Here is a 24,096-nt window from a genome sequence, read left to right on the forward strand (position 1 = left end):
AACAAACATGTAGATGGATAAAAGGGCGTCTGATGGCGCAAGCCATTTGTTGATATGAAGTGCCGTTTAGGAGTAGTGAATATCGAAGTGTAGGTCTGCACTTTTAAACGTGCTCATGCTTACCCGTCATCTCTATATATAAAAGCTAGTCGGTCTGGAATGATGTATATACAACCTGTGACAATAAAGTTCGGTGAATGAAGTCAGAACGGTCGATCCGGCAACACTGGCGACACGTAACGCTGCAACTGCGTAGCAGCAGATTTTGACAACCTGCTCCCAACGTTGTTCAGTTGAGCATCGTGTGTGTGCCGTGTATGACCTGTTTGACACAGTTCGTGTTTAGTGAGTTGGTTCTGAACTGCGAACAGGAACATGAACGACCAAAAGATCAATGCGCAGTTTTGTCTTAAGCTTGGCAAGACACCGAAAGAAAAGCATGTGATGCTGGTACGTGTTTATGAAAATCAAGCACTCTCCTTGAAGTGTGTGTATGAGTGGTTCGCCCGTTGTCGAGGAGGCCGGGAAAGTGTTTCTGACAACCCCCGTAGCGGAAGACCGGCGACCGCCGTCAGTGAAAAATACATTTAGAATGTGAGAACATTAATCACGAACGATCGGCGAGTAATTGTGCACATGATAGTGGACGAACTGCAGATTAACCGTGAAATCATCAATATCGTCAAACAGTTCATGGCAAAAAAGTGGGAGGTGCAACTTGAACATCCCCATGCTTGCGAAATCGCAATCCTCCAGATTTCTTCCTATTCCCACGACTCAAACTCGCTTTGAAAGGAAAGAGATCTGACGATATTTCTGACATCCAACGAAACGTGACGAGGCTTTTGAACACTGTCCCAACGGAAGCCTACTTGCAAAGTTTCCAGGACATGTATCGTCGATCTCAGCAGTACATATTTATGGGAGGGAACTATTTCGAATGACAGTAAGGTCACTGTCGTGCATTGTTCATCTACGTTGATAGTACAGGACTATCCACCAGTTGTGTAAATATATAAAAATGAAAACATACGTGAATTAATGAGGCACTTCCATAAATCTCAGAAATTTGAAACTTGATACCAGAGAAGTTGATGATTCCAGCATTCCTAAAGAAATGGAAAATTTTCAAAATTCCCTGAAGGGGGCCCGCTGGTAGGCCTTCAAATTTTGGGCTCAGCATAAGAACGCAGTCGTATAATTTATCCAAAGCGACGACCTATATATTTCGTGAGCTTTAAAAAAGTGCATTTTTATCCTCATTTTTATCCCCCTGCCCCCAAATCAAGATGGCGGCACAATATGCCGGACGAACTAGAAAATTGAATTCTGGCGAAATTATAGCGTTTAGCCACAATCGGCGGAAAAAATCAAAGATGATCAAATTTTTCACACCCCCCCCCCCGCTAAGACATCGAAACATGGAGGCATATTTAATGACTGCGCAGACATTCCTTCTGAGGTATTTGTTGGCTAAACGGTAAGTCGTAACACGAAACGGATGGCACAATCTCGGTTCAATTTGGAGTGATCTACAACATGACGTTTCGTCGTATCTCTATTCCTTATATCTTAGATTTGTCACTATTTCTTTATTAAATCTACATTTTGCTGTTTGTACACGAATAATTCGCAGTCCGAATCACTTATATGAAGAATAGAATCATCTAATTCTACACGAACATTGGCCCACCCACTATCCATACGTGAGCCAAATTCTATGCTCTTTGCTGTCACATTAGTACCCAAAAGTACTGCACTGTGAGAAATCCTTACCCAAATTTCAACCTATTCAACGTTTCTAACTCAATCTTACCCATAAATAGATGCGGTAGGAGAAAATGTCATTAGACCAGCCATTTAGACCGCTAAATGAAGCGTCTTACGGTACAGTATAATCCGTTTGTCGATGCGATGTATCGTTTAGCAGCAGTTAATTTGTAAATGAAGGTTTGCAATATTAAAAACATGCACATACTTCGTATGTCGATCTATATGTATTCATTGAAGTCGATTTGTAGCGATGTAGAAAGGGTGTGTTTGACATTATAATTAACATTTTACATCGATTGGGACTCTCAGTAGGAGGGCGTCTGCTATTGTAATCATTAATCTCCACATCGACTTTGACTGGCAGTAGGAATGGGATCCTTCTCCAACTCCTTTGTAACTAGCATTAGTAAGGAGGGACTGCTATTGTAATCAATAATCTCCTTCTCGATTTGACTGGCAGAAGCCAAGGGAGCAAGCAATTTTGTTCAAAATTCCTCTAACCGATTGTCTTTGGGAGTAGCTTAGTGTTCCCTCCATTATAAACACATTTACCCATCTAAAATGTGACTGGCATTAGGCATAGTGGCCTTGTTACTATAATGAAACTCACCAACTCTGTGCGACAGTCATTAAGAAAAGTGGCCTCTCATTATAATGATAACAGCACAACTCAATTTTGACTGGCAATAGGGAAGGTACCTGCTATTATAATAAAATCTTCTCAAAATGTAATCTGTCTGGAAGTAGGAAAGGACGCCTGCAATTTTAATAAAAACTCCCTAATCGATTCTGACCACGCAGTAGGTAATGAATCTCCCACTATAATGAAAACTTACCCACTCGATTGTAAATCTCAGTAGGCAAGTGAGCCTGCCGTTATCATCACAAATCCGGAACTCGCACTTTACATTGGAAACAACGTATGGGAACCTCCCACTGCTCTTTCTGGATAACGCTAAGAGACATGCAATTTAAAAAATCTTATTCACTTCATCTACAGGAAATTATTTCGATATTCTTATACAATGTAGAACACTGGTCATCACGTAGTTGCTCTAGGGAGCGGGTGTTACTTGCCCTGCTCCAGACGGCTGTCTGTCACGTGACAAGAGAGCAGCAGTCAGGCGGGTTGCATACCGTGACCGCGGTCGTACTGTACTTCCCTCTCGGAAATGTTACCATATGAACAACTGCTGCTGTAATAATAATAATAATAATAATAATAATAATAATTTGGAGCATGTATCATGATGATGCTTGTTGTTTTAAGGGGACTAACATCTAGGTCATCGGCCCCTGATGATACGAAATGAGACAAAATGCAATGAAAAAATAAAAATCCAAAATCCTCCACTGACTAGAATTCAAAGCGTGAGGACGAAGAATGAACGGATGGACATGAAGTTAAAACAATCAGTGGAGCCGACCCTCAATGCCTGTCTCAGAAAATGACGGAAAACAATAGTAATACTGACCAAGGGATTGCTTCTATAGATCAATACTGAATCGATGACGCTTGCAAGGTAAAGGGGTCCAAAATGTAGGTCATTGGCCTCTCATAATGGTACTTATCGCTTGGAAAGTAGAACGATGGTATTTGTCATGGCGCGGTACCAGTCAAAAGTATCGTAGACTCGCGGTATACCACACATTATGGTACTACTCACAGGTAATAAAATTCGCACATGTAATACAGACCTATGGTGTTTCGCACATAGCGGCGCCATTTACAGGCAACGCAAACCTATGATTTTCATCACATAAGTGTACTAACCACAGGGACTCGCACTATCCCGCGGTGTTCCTCATATAGTGGGTACTAATAATAATAATAATTTCGTGTGGCTATTTCTAGCCGGGTGCAGCCCTTGTAAGGCAGACCCTCCGATTAGGGTGGGCGGCAACTGCCATGTGTAGGTAACTGCGTGTTATTGTGGTGGACGGTAGTGTCATGTGTGGTGTGCGAGTTGCAGGAATGTTGGGGACAGCACAAACACCCAGCCCCCGGGCCATGGGAATTAACCAATTAAGGGTAAAATCCCCGACCCGGCTGAGAATCGAACCCAAGACCCACTGAACCGAAGGCCAGTACGCTGACCATTCAGCCAACGAGTCGGACATAGTGGGTACTAATCATAGGCAAGCCAGAACATGGTGTCGCTCATAAAGTGCTACTAATCACAAACCTATCTCGTACCTGACATAGTGGATGGACTATGCGCAAGTAATTGCGACCCTTGGTGTTCCCCGCGTGGTGGTACTAATCACAAGTAGTTTCATGGTTCTAATCCAATCATTCCTTGGTCGCCCCTTTTAGTCGCCTCTAACGACAGGCAGGGGATACCGTGGGTGTATTCTTCGTCTGCGTCCCGCACTCACAGGGGGTAGGAGCATGTATCAGGTGAGACGAACAGGACACCGATTGCAGCGTATAACAGAACAAGAAGATTATTCATTGTCCTGAATAAATACATTTTCGCGATTAACTGAAGCTTTGGGACACGTACATTTACCGAAATAAAATACAATTTGTGTGATTTGTACACATTCTTTGCACTCACATTAAAATACATTTCAATATTTGTATGGCATTTATGACTATGCCAACAAATTAAACACACGAACTAAAAACATATCACTGATGTACTCCTTCACGGGACCTTTGGACTCGTTTAGATAGTATTATATCAATGGTTGGCACTATCATTTGCCCACTGGCAAGTCGCAAAGCACATTCCAAGTTTTCATCGGTGAGCCGACTTCCGTGCCTAGATTTACAAATCTGTATTAATGAAAACAAACATAAATAAGTTGATGCGAATATACTTAAAATATGTGCATTAGATTTGTGCAATCTAGGAAATCTCTCCCGTGGAAAAAGGAACATAAAATTCAGTCAAACAGTTTGTGTTTGCAAACTTATATTTCATTTGATTATCGCACTCTAAATCAGTCAGCTCTAGCTGCAGTTCTGGTCTAACAGTTTGCACATCCACTGAGAAGGGCATAGTGCGCACCTACAGATCATTTTCTAATGCCCGAATATCGTGAAACCTACTCGCAAATTCGTCATATAGTGACATTAAAATCTCTTTATATTCTTCTAATGTTTCACCGGAATAGTTTGGAGCTAGACACAACTCTGCAGTCAAAGTGGGAAAATGCGTTGTCTTTATTCACGAACTGACTTCCCCACAGTAGTACTTTTCGCATAAAAGCTTTAACATGATCGAAGTGGTGAATAATGATAAGATCTCTACCTTGTAGTGAGGAATTAAGATCATTAAGGTGTCTGGTAAAATCTACAGTACTAGAAATGCCACATCTCCTATCTATTTTCCATTGTTCAGTTCTCCTAGTGGTTCACTGTACATTTCCATAAAGAGCTATTCCTTTCCTCAGAGCATAGAAGTGATGTAAATCTGTTCCTCTACTTAACCACTGTACCTTCGTATAATACGGAATGTCACCTCACATGAGTTCACGCATATCGTGTCGGAATCTTTCCGGTCAAAAATGATGTGCTATACTTTTGCGCCACTGGGCTTCAGTACGCATTATGTCATAAACTTCCCCTACTTCTTCCCCTACTTGCTCACTAAGCTGCTCTCGTTCCTCGAAAGCGAGGAGCATACTGGCTTCGAAGGCATCTTGCTCTCGATTGACGATGCCTGATGTAGAATACCGTAGCGAAGCACGAGTACATTTGCTAGTATTATATATAATGCTTAATTCTGCCTGTCATGCACAGCGATATTGAGAAAACGAGAAGGTTTAAACAGCTTAAATCGGTACCAGCTATAGATCTATATATCCTTTCTACAAGAAAAATACAGTGAACCTCTCACGACCACGACTTTTGTACTTTTTAAAACAAACATTCATTCCTGTCATTGAAGTTATTGTCTCTTCGCCATGATGACGTAAGTACACAACTATATGTATTGGCATGAATCGGAACTACGTTGTCTTCCAAATGGTACCAGATATAGGTGATAAGATGAATGTAATGTTGACCATCATACCGTTTAGTGAAAAATGCATTTTCTCAGTGAAATGAATAACGTACATTTTCATTGACTCCATAATGTTAACGAAGTTAATACAGCTTGTTTGTGCTATGAAACGAGATTCAATTTACGTAAACTAGACAAAAATATCGTTCATGCAGAAATTCAGACTGACTGAGCTTCAGGAAGAAAGTGTTTAAATCCATGAATAGATTTAGCACCTGCGTATATCATTCGTTTTTAAATGCACTGAATTTCCTCTAAATTTAGTCTTCTCTGTCACGATGAATAAGTCACCAGTATAAGCATTAAAGTTGGGTTCAATCTCCCCATTCCATTGTTTTGGACAATTGTATGTAGGTTTCCAAAGAGTACGTAGATCCATAGACGTCAAAGTACTCCGAGATACAACTGCACTCATATGACTTCTAAGGAAATACTACAATACCTGTTGTGATTCCATTCGAATGCGATATAAAACTTAGAAAGTGCAACTATTATTTACACTTAGAGTTTCCAGTTACTTTACAGATAGTAATTTCGACTGCCGAGGACAGGCTTATGTACTAGTACCGAAATGAAACTAACACGGCAAGGCCATTTCTCATGTCCTGTCTTTGTAAGGATGTAAAGGAGAGGGCATGTAATTCTCTGGTGAGACCCAACTAGAGTATGGTTCCGGTGTATGGGACCCTCACCAGGATTACTTGATTCAAGAACTGGAAAAAATCCAAAGAAAAGCAGCTCGATTTGTTCTGGGTGATTTCTGAAAAAAGCGTAGCGTTACTAAAATGTTGCAAAGTTTGGGCTGGGAAGAACTGAGGGAAAGAAGACGAGATGCTCGACTAAGTGATATGTTCTGAGCTGTCAGCGGAGAGATGGCGTGGAATGACATTAGTAGACGAATAATTTTGAGTGGCGTCTTTAAAAGTAGGAACGATCACAATATGAAGATAAAGTTGGAATTCAAGAGGACAAATTGGGGCAAATATTAATTTATAGGAAGGGGATTTAGGTAATGGAATAACTTACCAAGGGAGATGTTCAATAAATTCCCAATGTATTTGAAATCATTTAAGTAAAGGCTAGGAAAACAACAGATAGGGAATCTGCCACCTTGGCGACTGCCCTAAATGCAGATCAGGATTGATTGATTGATTGATTGATTGATTGATTGATTGATTGATTGATTGATTGATTGATTGATTGATTGATTGATTGATTGATTGATTGATTGATTGATTGATTGATTGATTGATTGATTGATTGATTGATTGATTGATTGATTGATTGATTGATTGCGGTTTTACAGGCATTGTTATGTTAGCAAGTGTACACGTCTTCCGCTCGTGACTGTTTCCACTGCCGATAATGTGGCTATATAACACTGACATTGAGTGTCTTGTGTGGTAGCGTGCATAACCGGCGTTAACACGGTGTGCCGTAGAGATGATCAATTGCAGGATAACGAAATGTTTCATGACTGCTTGTGACAGTTTATCTAACACCAGTAAGACAATTCGACAAGTCCGTTAATTTATCTCAAGTACAGTAATACAAACGTTATACCACATAATCTCAAGCTTGTATCTTACGCTAGATAGAACTATACTCCACTCGGACCATCCGCAGCATGAGAACCAACAAATGAGCCTTACGATCGTCATGCAACTATTTTGCCATTCTATTGAAAAATCTTGCCCAAGTGTTCCTTTCTTGAACCCAAAATAATATATGATATTGTAATCCAATTGTTCTGCACGTCGCTGACGGGTTACTGAACAACTTACAACCATATTGTAGTAAAAGAAACTACTCTGTTGATATGAAACCATTGTCCCATGCTCAAGGGTTACATTTCCAGTCGAACAACAAAATAGAAAATAAACATAGTATTTTACACTTCCTAAAATATTCGTAAATAGACTTGTTTCTTTTTTGTCAGTTTTCTGATTTGAATCATTTTGTTAAAAATTGCGCATTTCTCTATTATTATCCCTTGTACGATAAAAAGGGAAGAATGTAAAATATCGGGCATTATAAATTATTTACGCGAATAATCCCCGTCGCCGAAAAATCCCCGCACCCTAATTTTAGGAAGGCTCATTTTGAAAAAAAAAATTAAGAAACTAAAATTCCTTCCATAAAAAGAGTAACGTTGGCACAAACAAATATTTCATACCACTTCGCGAGGCCCACGTGGTCTTTACGAAAATAGGAACGTGTAAATTTACGGATATAGCTGCTTGTCCTGAACGTATTTGAGAAATACATTATCACTGCTATAAAATTCATTTGCCAGGAATATTATCAAGTAGGCCTAGGTATTTCATTAATCTGAACTTGCAGTAGGCTCGATTCCCTGTAGATCGAAAGATTCGTTCTCTCCTGCATCACTAGTATCCTCTTATAAATTACTTACAAATTCGTTACATACAACATCTAAAACCCTTTTCACACGCGGTCTTTTCTTTATGCGGATATTAACACGACAGGTGGTGGATAACTCATTTCATGCAATGTAAACAGTTGAAACAGACTCACCGGCGAACTCGGATGTTAGTTTTGCGATATGGTAAGAACTCATTAATTCGAAAGTAAAAGCTTTCCATTCTGAAAAATCATTTGTGGTTATGTAAAATATATCGCTTAAAAATTACGTGGCCTTCAAGGGAAGCACCATGTCTTTTCGCAAAAGCTCATAAACGATGTGCTTTTTGAGGCCAAAATGAAATCTTTGACTTGGGATGTTGAAATTATCAACTAATTGAGCGGTGTGATGTTCAGGACAGACTGACAGTTGTTCCGGAGCCAAGTGTTCCACATCACATGGATTTCCTTATTACATCCGTCCAGAAGACGCCAGTGGTACAATGACATTTCGACAAGCGAATGCACGAATCTCGAGCATACAAGCCCTTCATTGATTACTCCGAGCCTGCTAACATTTCGGATTTATTTCCAAGTATGGAATGACCGGATGTGTATGTAGGAAGGATTGCATACGAATCATTTAATTCATTATAATTTTCTACCAACCGGGCAGAGTGGGTCGTACGACTGAGGCGCTGGCCTTCTCACCCCAACTTGACAGGTTCGATCCTGGCTCAGTCCTGTGGTATTTGAAGGCACCTCGTGCCGGTAGATTTACTGGTGCGTAAAATAACTCCTGGGGACTAAATTCCGGCGCCTCGGCGTCCCCAAAAGCCGTTAGAGTAGTTAGTTGAGGTAAAGCCAGTTATTAATTATTTACCACTTTTTACATCAAGAACTAGTTCGACAAGTATTTTTAATTTTATTCTTAGAAATTGGAATTGTATAGGTATCACGTGTGGCAAAGAGCTTTATTTATGCAGATGATGTCGCTCTGGCAGCTCAAGAGGAAACGTTTGAATTTGCTGAAGAGAAGCTCTCCCATGCTCTGCAAATTTTAAGTGGTTATTACGAAGAGAACCAACTAAATCCAAACCCATCAAAAACATATGTCTGTGCCTTCCACCTGAAAAATCGACAGACAGCAAGAAAATTGCAAGTGATTTGGGAAGGTAAAATATTAGAACACTGCTTCACCCCAAATATCTAGGAGTAACCCTTGACTGAGCACTAACCTATATAACAAACTGTCTGAACACCAAAAGGAAGGTACTTGCAAGGGATAATATTATCCGGAAATTATCGGGTTCAACCTGGGGGGGGGGTGCATCTTCTCCTTTTAAGAACTTCAGAAATAGCTCTCTGTTATTCAGCAGCAGAATACGCCTGCCATGTCTGGTGTAGATCTAGTCATGCTAATCAAGTGGATGTTGCCTTAAATGAGACCTGCAGACTCATTACAGGATATTTGAGATCTACACCACTTGATAAAGTTTCCTGTCTAACAGGTATGCCACCTCCAGATATTCGCCGTGCGTGTGCATCCAGACTGGAGAAATCTAAAGCACTGAACCTGACGACCCATACTTTATATGGATGCCAACCAGCAACCCAAGGAAAAGAAGTCAAGGAAAAGCTTTCTCCATACAACTGAAAGCCTCACTGAACCACCATCGAACTTCAGAGTGAATTCATGACGTTCCAGATCCAGCCACCTTGCAGAATGGATGACGCCTTCCGAAAGACTTCCTTCAGGCCACGAGAAGAGCTGGTCAACATGGAAGACGCTCAACAGGTTGCATTCAGGAGTTGGAAGAACAAAAACCAACATGAGAAAATGGGTTTTTGTCTGACTCCACTCTATGTGAATGTGGTGAAGAACAGACAATGAGCCATCTTCTTGTTTGTAACTTGTGTCCAATTACTTGCTCTCTCCAGAATGTGATAGGCGCTACTAAGGAAGCATGTGAATTAGCCGCATATTGGCCACAACACATTTAATCAAATTTGTATTTATGTAGAGCTTAATCACATCGTTACTTGCCATCATCAGAAATAATTAATTGTTATAGAACCAGATTTGTTATTGTCCTGATGTAATTGTAAGATGTAATTGTTTATTAATTATTAATTAATTATTGATTAAATAAGGAAATAAACGTTTGTATTATTGTATTTAAGCAATTCATCAATCAATCTCAAACAATAGAAAACACATTATATAACTAATTCACGTACCTTTACGAATTTCTTCTTCAGAACTTTGTATATAGCTCGAAATATTTCCTGTATAAGTCATCTAAGAGCTTGTTTAGAAATTATTACTTTGAACTCAAGATCCTTGTAGCTCCGCCCCGTCGCTAAAAATCATAATGTCGCAGTGCTGAGTGATAGTTTTCCTCATAGAAATGTCTTGTTTTTCTGTTTCGGAAGTTACTACAGTTAATAATTTACAGAAAGTTTCCATATCCATACTAAGAAAATTAAGCAAGTCTTCTGGTTCCCGTCGTAACTCAAGCAGCAAATTGACACGAAAGAATCTTCCTCTCTTCAGTAACCATCTTCTAGCGATGAATAACTTTCTTTTTCCTAAATTCGCTCAGTTTAGTAGCACACATAGAAATTATTGTTAACAACAGTATTTCTTCCCTGGTGATTGTCGTAAGACTGAACAGAAGTTTGAGCGGAAGACTGAGCAGTATGGACGCATGTTTTACAACAGTCTTATCTGTCAGTCTTACTTGATCATGCGAGACTGACTATGAAACTTTACGTGTAGACGGGCCTTAAAACTGCACATGTGAACTTTTTTTTTGCTAGGGGCTTTACGTCGCACCGACACAGATAGGTATTATGGCGACGATGGGATATGAAAGGCCTAGGAGTTGGAAGGAAGCGGCCGTGGCCTTAATTAAGGCACAGCCCCAGCATTTGCCTGGTATGAAAATGGGAAACCACGGAAAACCATCTTCAGGGCTGCCGATAGTGGGTTTCGAACCTACTATCCCCCGAATGCAAGCTCACAGCCGCGCGCCTCTACGCGCACGGCCAACTCGCCCGGTGCACATGTGAACTAGACGTTGCGTGATGCTTTGAGTGATCCCCAATAAAACGTCATTTATAGATCGCGAAATGAGTTGGTTTGTTCGTCAAAAGATTGCATTTTTTTAAATTGTTTGGTTACAGATGAAACAATATTATAACACAGTGAACATGGACATTTTAACCTTCGCAAATGCATAAATTTTTGCTGAACGTGAAAGAGATAAATGGTCTGCTATATTTTAGTTTTTGAAAGCGTTCAATTATAATCTTCGTAGTCCTGAAGCAGACTTCGATCTTATTTCCATACTGTCATACAGGTGCAACGTTTCGACAATTTATTGCTATTACAGGGTAGGCAGTGTTCTCCTCACTGGTGAGCTTCCATCACATTTTTCAAAATACTCCATTAGTATTCGCTTTTGTGATTCCAATCTGCGATTTGCAGATTAATTACCGTACAATATGTGTACAACAGAATCGCGGAACATGCTTGCTAATTAGTACACTGCTGCTCACTCCAGGTACATGGGAGTGTGAGGCGGGTGGCCAACTTACGTAACGTTGTTTACACACCATAGGGTTACAAGTCCCGCATTGCATTCTGCTAAGGAATGTTTCTGTGCCATTCTTCTAAAGGACCACGTAAACTACCCTCTGAGTAAAAGGTTATTTCACCGAGCTCGATAGCTGCAGTCACTTAAGTGTATTAGGAAGATAGTGGGTTCGAACCCCACTGTCGGCAGCCCTGAAGATGGTTTTCCGTGGTTTCCCATTTTCACACCAGGCAAATGCTGGGGCTGTACCTTTAAGGCCACGGCCGCTTCCTTCCCATTCCTAGGCATTTCCCATCCCATCGTCGCCATAAGACATATCTGTGTCGGTGCGACGTAAAGCAAATAGCCAAAAAATGTTATTTCATTTAAAATATTTCCACTTGACCTTATATATCCGGGGAACAAGTAATCGGGCTATCATTGTGCCAGAAAATCTTCATAAAACTCTTGAGAACACAGTTATTATGATTTACAATTCACGTCACATACAAATTATCCTTTCTCAGTGTGTTGTTAAAATCAAGGCACTGTAACGTTTAGATTCATGCCTTCTCATTTGGATTAATATACACAACATATTTGAGACTTAGCCTTGTGAAGAAGGCACACTGCAGGGAATCTTTATCATTTCATAGGAAGGAGTCAAACTATAGACAAACTATAGCCAACTGGACGAGCACAGTAACGGTTCTAGATTAAGGAAAATCTTCCTAATTGGATAATAACTGTTAACCCTATTCCTGTCAAATTCGTTTAGCCATATTATGTGTATAGTTCGTTTTATTCCTAACGTATATTACAAAGAATTTACTGGCTTACAGACCTCTTATATTAGCAACCGCAACAATATGCATTTCCATCATGTAGTACATATAGCCGGCACAACTTTAATTCTGAACACATTTCGTACCAGTAGGGGCCGATGACCAAGATGTGAAACTCATTTAAAAAACACGTATCATCATCAGCAAGCATCAGCTTAATCCTAAATTGATTACCAGCTCTTTGGAAGTAAAACTGATTGCTTAAATAGTTTACAATGTGTTCTCATGAACAAAATGTTAACGTGTGGATGAATTTGTGGTTAAAAATTACGAAATAAGTATAACTTAAAGTACTTACGTGTTTCCTTGAGATCTAAGAATGTAAATTATATTGTCCATAACGAAACATACCTGAAATGGAGGAAAAACCCTCCGACATTAAATATGAAGAACTGATAATCAACAAGAATGCCTTTAGAGGACAAGAAACAATTTTCTATTTAACCAATGATCACAAGATATTATCAAAAGAGTTTGCCTTTATTTTACATCGGTTATTCATTTTTATCGCAAATATAAGGAAGATCGGACTCTGAGACCTCAATCTTAATATTGCGCAAAACCTAAATCATAGGTAGGCAATGAGAGTGCCCCGCTCGTTGAGCTAAGGCGTGAGAGTGGGAAGAGCCGAGAGCATTTGAATTCTAATAGTTTGTGCTGTAAGGACTAGATGGCGATGTGCACTGTCAAGAAGCAAGCAAAGCCACAGCAATGCATCTGGCTGAGCAATACAGTCTTACGGTTCTTTTCTCGTCCATTGTTTATGCTGTATTCTTAAACAACTTTCACGTTGGCCTACAGTATTTCCACGACTACAGGTAGTAGTCAAAGGAGTATTTAGTTATCACATGTAAAATAATGTTCTTTTTTACGCAAAACCTAATGAAATGAATATCATTAAACGCATTTACTTAGCACATTGCGTTTGCATACACAATCACGTACTTTGTTGTATCACCACAATCTAATGCACTGAAGAGTACGAATGCACATTGAAACCGTTAACACCCTCAATAGATACGCGAACCTCCACTGGTTGTGCAAGCAGGTCCTAGAGCGCATACTCTGCTCCTTTACCAGGCTGAGCTGGAACGGTACTCACCGAGCCGAATTGTGGACGCCTTTGGCCTAGATCAAGGTCTCTCAAACGCCAAAAATCTCACGCGTGCAAACTGAGGTGCAGAGGTTCTGTGCATAGTGCATCGGTCCCACTCGGCACGGATCAGCGCGCCTTCTCAGGGCGACTCGGCTAAGTTCGGCTTAACTCGTCTCGGATTTGGAGCGCTACGGAGCAAGTGAGGAAGAGGGAGACAAGTGGAGCAATATGGCATGCATAATCTAGCCAGGGCCTCTCAGGGTGCATGCACCAGTGCATTGCGTTGTGCACGGTGCAGAAGACGACTTCACTTGGTTGACCAGAGTGCAGACCCCACTCCTCGAATTGGAGCAATAGCGCTGTTTCTCTCTTTCCCCAACAGGGATCGAGACAGGCGTGGGGCTGTTGCATGCTAGTGCCCTTTATTTTGTGTTTATATTAGTGATGGGAAGGAGGGATATAATTAGGTGTAGATAGGAGTGTGTTTCATTTGTTTTATTTCAAAGTATTCCGCTATGTGTGTTCTTGATGTAAATTCAGGAGGTAGCTACTTCATTACCGATATTATGCGCCCTTAATGTTGTGAGGGATAAGCATATTCATAGCAGTGCAAGTTTCTTTATTTACTGTGCAAGTAGCGCGTTTTCAGGGCTATTTTGGCCGCCGACGGTGTGGGAGGCTACGTTGTGAAGTGAGAGTAATTTATTTGAGCAGAGAAGACAGGCGATTCGGGTAGGAGAGCAATCAAGATGAAAACGAAAGGCAGATATCACTTAGAATATAATGAGGGTATTGAAACACGTATAGAGGCCTGTGAAAATTTCAATGAAGGGAAAAATATGAGTGATAGCTGTTTATCAGGAAACGGGCTTGAATACGCCCGGATATTCGGTGATGCAGTCGAGATTCGAACTCCCATGCCGGGAGTAAAGAAGGCCTGAGTGACGTTTTATTTGACAGAGAATTGCGCAGTTATTCAGTTGGGATATGGAGGCCTGGTTATTCTGTTAAGACAGAGCATTTTGTGAATGGAAGGAAGAATGTATCTTTGTGTAGCGCTGCAGCTATAGAAGCGAAGAGTTTCCCTTGTAATGTGAAAGGACGAAATATAAGTATCCGCTGTGAGTGAGGAGAGAACGCACTTGACGGATCCTCGTAAGAATACCCCTCCAAACCTGCTCGCTCTGTTCATCTTTCTGCTAGGTAGAAGTTCTTGCGATGTTTACAGCTGACAGACAAGAAGTGAAAGTGAAAATCCGCCTGCTGTGCCAGGAACGCGTAACCTACTTAACCCAGGTGTTTACTGGGTCATGCATTATTAGGACCTCATTCATGAAGAAGTGTATTTTCTTATGCATTTTATTTCAGATAACCAGTGATTTTTGCCTTAATTTTCACGATTTTTATTGATTGTTGATTTCATTTGTCCTGTGTTACAGTGCACGTTTTTCGTTGTCTATATCTTTGTGTCAATGTTCTTTTAAATATTTGCATTTTAACTTAGACCGGGGCTAATTTTTAACCTTCTTGGAGCCAGGCGGTAGTGCGAGCACCCGCCCTTTAAATTGCCAAAGCCGATCAGGTCGGCCTTTAAAAATCCAGTCGGAAGTTGCCAGAGGCGATTACATCGGCCGGCTTAAAATTCTACGATATACGTAATTTTGTGGCTTCCTATGGTGACGTACATACTTTTGTGACAACCTATAGTAAAGGGACTACAAGTTGTTGTGTGCCTGGCCTTGCTTTGGCAGTTATAAGAGGGTGTTCTAGCTTTCGCAAAAGTCGTTTCCTGTGTTTACAATTACAGTACCGCTATCCGGTCAGTAAGAGATTGTTTCTTGCAGTGAGTGGATTTATGGCAGCAAAATGGCTAGTGGTTCACGTGATACTTTTTCAGATAGTATTTATGACGATAAATTAATGCAGTATTTGGAACAATCCGAATATTTATCGGATAGCGATAGTGTATTTATTTCAGAGAGTAGCGATGAAATTATGTCGGACACGCCCCCGGAATCACCGCAGCTAAAAAAGAGACGTTAATTTTTTTCTAATGGCACTAAATCTACTGTTAATATGGAGGCAGATAAAACTACTGATAACGAAGATGATGATGATGATGATGATGACTTCTTGGACTAAACATGCCCCTCCATCTGATTCTCCGCCAATGTCACACTTCCATTTACTTTTCGCTTTCTCTCTCCTAAACTTTGTAAGTCACATATAGTCCTGTATCATCACGTAAATGCCGGTCCCCGCGGGCCAAGTGTAGCGTGCTTGCCTCTCACCCGGAGATCATGGGTTCATTTCCAGGCCAGGTAAAGAATTTTTACAAGCGCCTGTGGGTTGGTTCGAGATCTACTCAATCGAGGAGATGTCTGAGAGTGAGAGGGGGAGGGGGACGCCGGTCTAGAAAACCAAGAATAATGACCGAGAGCATTCGTCCCACTGACCGTGCGTTACCTCGTAAAATGCAGGTCTTCGAAATGAGCAGTGGTCGCTTGGTAGGCCAAAGCAAATCAGGGCTTTAGTGCCATAGATGTTTAACTGCGTAAATTCTGTTGTACTGTAAAATACTTTTTTTCAAATAGATACTAGAACCATAAACGAGGAAAGGTTCTCCCGGAAAACAAAAACTAAAATATCAACAATTATTTTTGATTTTTAATAATTAAGTTTTATTTTTATATCATGCAGTCCACACGTAGACAATTTCTTGTTAATATTTGCCATACATCGATATATATACGCGAATTTTATCGTTGAGTAAAATTGTCTTGTATTTACTAGTGACACGTGTTTGAATTTTTAATTGTAATGTTTTTATTTTCCTCGTTCAAAGTAATTATTCTATAGAATTGTATTTAGAAATACATAATTACGTATATTATTTTGTGTCGTAAATTATATTTTCAAAGCAGATAGTGAGAGATAATGTGTGAAAATGTTTTTCTCTTCCTAAAAATGAACGTTATCGACAACTACAAATCACCAACAAAGTGTTTCTGATTCTTTATATCTCTCAATCACTTGTTTATTCCATGTAGTCGATATGTAGACGAATTCTTGCCGGTATTTGCCATGCACCAGTAGATATACGCGAATTGTAAAATACATGTACTTCCACTAAAAACGGCCAGGCACTTTACAGTAGTAGAGTGAATTCGGATCTCTGGCTTCGTCCAGCTGATGGTGAGCGGCCGACCAGATCGGCTCCTGGCTCCAAGAGGGTTAAGAGAAGTCAGCCTCAGTGCTGGTCCATTTGTGACAGAGTGGTCTGTCGGTAAAAGCAGTGTCGTTTGTAAGATTAGTGAAACCTGGATTCACATTGTTGTGCTTTATTACTTTGATTATGTAAATAATGGACCGAATTTATCTGGATTTTCTTTTGTCAAGGAACATCTTACTGGGCGATTGCGAGAACGCACCCCGTTGGGGAAACCGGCATACTTACTTACCAGCGTCGATTCAATGCAGGATATAGATAGTTACCAAGATTTATTATGTGTTTCCCATTTGTTTCATTTGTTAGGCATTTGGTCGAACTATTGTTTTAAGTGCTTTTTTGTAATTTATTTCAGATGTGCTCGGTACAGGGTTGTATTCTTATTGACCGTTTGGGTCTAGTTAATTTTCTTTCTATCTTCAAGTTTAGTGTGAATAATGAATCATGTGTCTTTGATTAATAAATCCATTTTACCCCCGAATTCGCTTCTTATTCACAAAATAACGACACTGTTTCCCATTCATATACCATTGGTATTTACTTTTTAGGAAGTTAGTTTTTGTCTTAAGGCCCAAATTTTTAACAAACGTACCACAAAGCTCTCCGACTTGGCCTGGAATATTTTTATTTGGATGGGAATGGTTCAGTATTGACATTTTTCACGGCTCTGACCATATGGTTGGTAATTTCAAAAAAGGCAGTACCGGTATATACAGATGTAAAATAAATTAAACTGCTGACTGACAGCATGAGAGCACCGCTAAGGCAAGGATATATGCAAAATATTTAGGAATAATGACTGTTGTAGACAACCTGCTACCACTTGAAAAATTCCAACCAGTCCTCTACCAAACAAAATGAGCAATGAACATGAACGCAAAGGCACCAATATTATCAATGAGCAGAACAAATGTTAATCCCTTACAATATACTGAAATCATATACAAGTCACTGAAATTCACGTCTAAAACGCATTATCGAAAAAGAAACTTCATATGTACCGGTTCGGAGAGTCTTTTGCTGCTAATGGACATACTCTTGGTGGAAAGCTGTGCTATTTATGGAAACAGACCCGGACAAAACGAGGTCTTCCCCTATAGAATACAATTTAATCATACGTCGCATCGACGCAGATAGGTTTTATGGCGACGATGGAATAGGAAAAGTCTAGGAGTGGGAAGGAAGTGGCCGTGGCCTTAATTGAGGTATAGCCCCAACATTTGCCTGGTGTGAAGAAAAACCATATTCAGGGCAGCCAACGGTGGGGCCATACAGAACGCATATACGGTACACACTGCCTGCCATTTCAAATTACTTAATAGGGTGAATCCCTAGGGATTCTCAACAAGGGGGCGTGAGTCAGTGACTACGAAGCTTCATGAGGAATCTCATATTGCTTCCATACCTTCTGCTCTTTTGTTATTCGTCGTACCGAATCGGCAAGTGCTATGGCAACGATGGGATAGAGAAAGAATACGCAGTGGCCGACTACGGATGCTTAACGATTGCGATTAGCGGTGTGTGGGTTGAAATATCCGTGGTAACAGACGAGCACACTGGCTCAGGCCATACCCACATTCAGTGCACAAGGTACTATACTCATATCCATTACGTCAGTGCAGCGTTCATTAACGTCAGCATAGTGCCCTTGTTAACACACGAACACCGCATATAGCGTCTCACCTGAGTGCCTGACGGTGATAATTGAACTGTGGAGAACTCGCGACATGTATCTTGGTCTGATTAGTCACTGTTTCAACCTGATGATAGTGTTCGGATATGACGCAAACCCCATGAAGACACGGACCTCAGTTGTCAACAAGGCACCGTACAGGCTGGTTGTAGCTCTATGATGGTGTGAGATGCGTACGTGCGGTGTGGGCTGGATCCTCTATTCTACCTGAACAGTGTCTGCTCCGTTAAATTGCATGGTGACCACATGCAGCCACTCATGGACTTCGTGTACTCCTACAGCAGGATATTGCACCGTGTTATCGGACCCAAGTTGTCCAGAATTGGTTCGATGAATGTTCTGGAGTGTTTCAAAGATGGATGTAGCCATCTCGTTCGCCTGATATGAACCCTGTCGAGCATCTATTGGACGTGGTGATGAGGTCAATTCACATCCAAACCATGCACAAGCAAATAGTATGAAGCTGTTGGTTGCTACCCAAACGGCATGGGTCAGAATCTTTCCATACGTGTTTCTTCCACTTGTTGAATCGATGTTACGACGACTTGCTGGACGTGCCCAAGCAAGAGAAAGGCCTACACGATACTAGACACCTATTCGAAGACTTTTGGCATGTCAGTGTATATAGATGACCAAGATTTCATACTGAATAATATTTTACCTTCCATTATAAACCATATAAATTACAATCCTGATATTTTGATATATTCATAAAGCGTGTGTACTTTTTTTTGCTAGTGGCATTACGTCGCACCGACATAGATAGGTCTTATGGCGACGATGGGATAGGAAAAGCCTAGGAGTTGGAAGGAAGCGGCCGTGACCTTAATTAAGGTACAGCCCCGGCATTCGCCTGGTGTTAAAATGGGAAACCACGGAAAGCCATCTACAGGGCAGCCGACAGTGGGATTCGAACCCACTATCTCCCAGATGCAAGCTCACAGCCGCGCGCCTCTAACCGCACGGTCAACTCGCCCGGTATGTGTGTATTAGTAAAGTAGGTTTGCAGAGCGTAAAACCCTCATTTCCGGTATAGTGCGTTTCGTGTCTTTAAAAGCATGTTATTTGCTTGTTTCGGGAATGTATACAATCTACGTTAGAATCTGCTACTACCTCGAGGGACCCAGCTATTATTCACCATTTAACTACAAAACTACCGAAGAAAAATTCTGACTACGGAGAAATGTTACTACCACTAAATGAAGAATATGTTAGTTGATGGTACACCCAATTCTGATGGTAAATCTGTTCAGACCAACCGAAACAGGTTTCGCTTTTGTAAATTGCCGTATCTCTCAACAAAGATGTTACGCGAGGGCGCAGAGTGACATAATTTCAGTTAATTGGAAGGTTAATTTTCTCATTTGCTTGTTTAAACTCTCATCGTTAGAGAGAAAGTTCTCAGTACAATAGACTCCATGATGATTTAACTGCGAGAAATGTAGAGAATCCTTGTAATGCGGCAGCTTATCTCTCACTTTTACTGCTTTATGGTTACAAATTGCACGATTACTTAATTAGCCTGATTTACTGTTGAGCACGGCAATGAATCAAAATGTAATACGACTACTACACTAACTCGTTCCACTGCATAAGTACCTTAATGTGCGTGTTGTAATCTTGTTAACCAAAGACTTAGCAGATAACAACATAAAGAGGAAACTGCTAATGCCCATTGTTTAAAAAACAGCGATATTAAGGACCGTTGTGGTGCTGAGGGTTTTTTCTGCTTTAACTGATAAAGTAAGGAGGTAATTCTTTTTGTGAACGCCTGGTTGTACCTAGGCATACCACTACACATGGAAATGTCAATATGTTGTAAGAACCTATATTTCCAACGGACTGGACGTTGTTTGATTAAAATATGAATAAATAGCTTAACCAGGTATATAATATTTTATATCAAAGTGCCAAAATATACACAGTAAGGTATGTACTGTGAAATCAGAACAATCTTCATGAAGGCACTTGCAGGAGTGATACGTAAAGATCACACTATCTATAACTACGGCACCAAATGGAATAGACGGATTAGCTTTGCCTCCAGAAATCTATATATTAAATTTTTGTTTTGAAAACTGAAGTCAGTCGATTTCCTTCATTTTTTTAACTGAAAGGTATTCATGCACAGATTTGTCATCAGGTACCATAAATCACTTAACTTCCACCTTCCTCATATCATTTGATTTTTCAATTTTTTGTCTTTTTGAAGCAATCACATCTTTGGTTCTAATTGATGTACGGAGTTCGTTGTGGCCTAAGAATACTCAGTGGATCAAATTCTTTCATGTAAGCTCTTAACTATTCAAATTGGTTGATTCTGAGGAATGTTATGAGTGCACATTCAATTTGATGTCTCATTTCTTCCACATTTTTTCTCATTGAAGCAATCATATCTTTCGTTTTATTTGAGGTATGCAGTTCATTTTGGTCTGAACACACTCACTGGATCAAGCGCTTACTTTTAAGGCAAAAACTACTTACATTGGTAGACTCTGAGAAAAGTTATGAGTACATTTGTCTCCATGACGAAGATCTTTGAAGGACTTTTTAACAGTTCGGCGCGTAGTGTTGTTTCAAGGAAGGTTTAATTCAATTTCCTTGTGTGATGTATTGATGATGATGATGATGATGCTTGTTGTTTTAAGGGGCCTAACATCAAAGGTCATCGGCCCCTAATGGTACGAAATGAAAGAACAAAAATTGCAAAGGCATCGACTGACCAAAGTAAAAATAAAATATGGCATGAAGAATGAATGGATGGACAGAAACTCAACAAAACACAAAACAAACAAACAAAAACCAGTGGATCGGACTCAATACAGATCGAAAATAACATTATTGCCGACCAAGGAACCACTTATAAAGCATAATGATGCTTGGTGTCTAAAGGGGGTGCAAAATCCACGTCTAAGGCCCCACAGAATGGTACATGTCGCGAGTAAAGTAGAACCATGGTATGTGTCATGTTGGGGTATTAATCAGAAGTAGCGAAGACTCACGGTGTTCCACAAAAGATGGTACTACTCACAAGTATTGCAATACGTACAAGTAACGCAGACCTATGGTGTGTCTCACACAATGGCCCAACTCAGAGTCAACGCAAACCGAGAAGGTTCCCCACCTAGGTGTACTAAACACGGGCGCCGGTATTCCCGTGGTGTTCCTCACATAGTGGGTACTAATCACAGGCAACGCAGACCCACGGTGCTGCTCATATAGTGGTACAACTCACAGGCTACGCCCAGACCCGCGGTGTTGCACACATGGGTACGACGCACGGGTACTGGAATCCACCAGGCCAGGCTTTTACTGCTACTAATCACAAACCTATTTCGTACCGAATTTAGTGGTACTACTCGCAAGTACAGGCAACCTATGGTGTTCCCCGCGTGATGGTACGATTCAAAATTAGTTTCATGGTTCTAATTCAGTCAGCCCTTGGTCGCCCCTTTTAGTCGCCTCTTACGACAGGCAGGGGGTACTGCGGGTGTATTCTACATGTGCGTCCCCCACCCGCAGGGAGGTGTGATGTATTTTCAGGTGTTTTGTTGACTTAATATTACATTCTATTACCACAGCAGATCATGTGCTTTATTTTATTAACTCGAAACTTTTCAAATATCCGTGAGGATAGTAACGAAAAACACCAAGCTTTGTACATTGCGGGCGGAGCCAGTGGGAAACTGCTAGTTAACCTGATACTAAATTTTGATGTAGGACAAGTGAAGCTAAAAGCGATGTACCACTCCAGAAGTGGAAGATTTATTTCGAATTCCTGATCGGAAATCGAATCCAGATCCTTCCGGGTGAACCAGCTCGTCTGTCCCACCTCTGTTAGGCAGTCTCTAACATTGTGTATGCACTATATATGAATTATTTCTTCTAAAATATTTAGTCAACACATGCTCTACTCTGTCAGTACGTGTTTTACTTTCCGAAACAAATATACCTAACACCATCTGAAAAACATATTTTCCAAGTAGGTGAAGAAAAGCTTGCGCTTGCACACTTACGCTGTTCTGCTTCTGATCCCTAATTTCGGTAACCCCATCCTCATGCCTTCACGGGGGTTTTAATAATTTTCAAATTTTCTGTGCGTTTGATTCTTGCAGTAGCTATACTGCCGTATACTCTTATTGGTACGGGGTTCTCTGGCATCCATGTTTAAGTCTCCAACGTGTCAGAAACTGCCTCATAAATTATTTCCACACTAGTTAAATGCCGGGGCTGTACCTTAGTTAAGACCACGGCCGCTTCCTTCCCACTTCTAGCCCTTCCCCGTCCCATCGTCGCCATAAGACCTATCTTTGTCGGACTTCCGTTTTTGTCTCACACTTCTCACAAAACTCTTACATCGGGCCACCTACTGTTCCACAAATGTCCCACAAAGCAGAGCATGGATGGGTTGAACTGTACATAGAGGAATCGAAACACTTGATATCCAGGACAAACTATCTCAGTCCGTATCGTCTGTTTCACTCTAAAGTTTAACCAAGAGCGAAAACATAGTTGAAGATTATTATGAGTAAAAAAGGCCAAATTTGGGCAAAAAACAGCATCAGGCCCTCCAAAAAGCGGCAGTTTTCGTTTGGGGACACGAAACGTTACAGGTAAAATGGTGATTAACAGTAAAGAGAAAGGTGTTGGAGTATCGAAGTGAGTTCAAAATGAATCCGAGCCCAAAATAGGAATTTGTTCAAATGAATTTCAACGAGTTTTTCTCTGACGATCAAAAATGTTCACAATACTGTGAGAAAAGAGTTTTCTTTCAACACTCACATTGACCCCGAGCTCACAGTTGATACAAGGGACGGATCGAACAAAGGGGGAATATTAAACGAGACGCCCGCATTATGAAGAACTCATCAAAGTGGTCAAGAAGGGCATTAAGAACGACGTCAGAATTGAGAGTATATAACACTCAGCAAGTGTAGGTAGAAACAGCTGACAACATAAACATGGAAGGGCTACGTAGATTGGTTAAAGGAAGCTCTAGAATGAACTATGCTCAAGGTATAGCCTTGTACGAGAGAATACATCTAATCGATATTATAGCAACACGGCTGGCTGGAGAAGAAGCAACAAATCTTACATCGGGCCACCTACTGTTCCAAAAATATTCCACACAGCAGGGCATTGTGGGGTTGAACTTCCTGTGCATAGAGAAATCGAAACACTTGATATCCAGGACAAACTATCTCAGTCCGTATCGTCTATTTCGGGCAAAATGAAACTGGGAAGTCCAGTAACAGGCCGGAGAGGCGTATACCTATGCCATTGCTAATTGTGTGCTACAATTAATTGAGAGGCTAATCCTGAACAGAATTGCCTACAAAGTGCTACAAAACAATAATGATTCAGACTTCAACGGAGTTGCACGGACCAAGTACGGGTACTCTCAATAACCACCCACAAAGGCGCAGAGTTCCAGAATCGCCACGAAACTTCTGCCATTCATAGATCTTAAAGTAGCTTATGACACTTTTTTAGAGAGAG

This window comes from Anabrus simplex, chromosome 1, assembly GCF_040414725.1.
Source record: "Anabrus simplex isolate iqAnaSimp1 chromosome 1, ASM4041472v1, whole genome shotgun sequence".
NCBI classification, from domain to species: domain Eukaryota; kingdom Metazoa; phylum Arthropoda; class Insecta; order Orthoptera; family Tettigoniidae; genus Anabrus; species Anabrus simplex.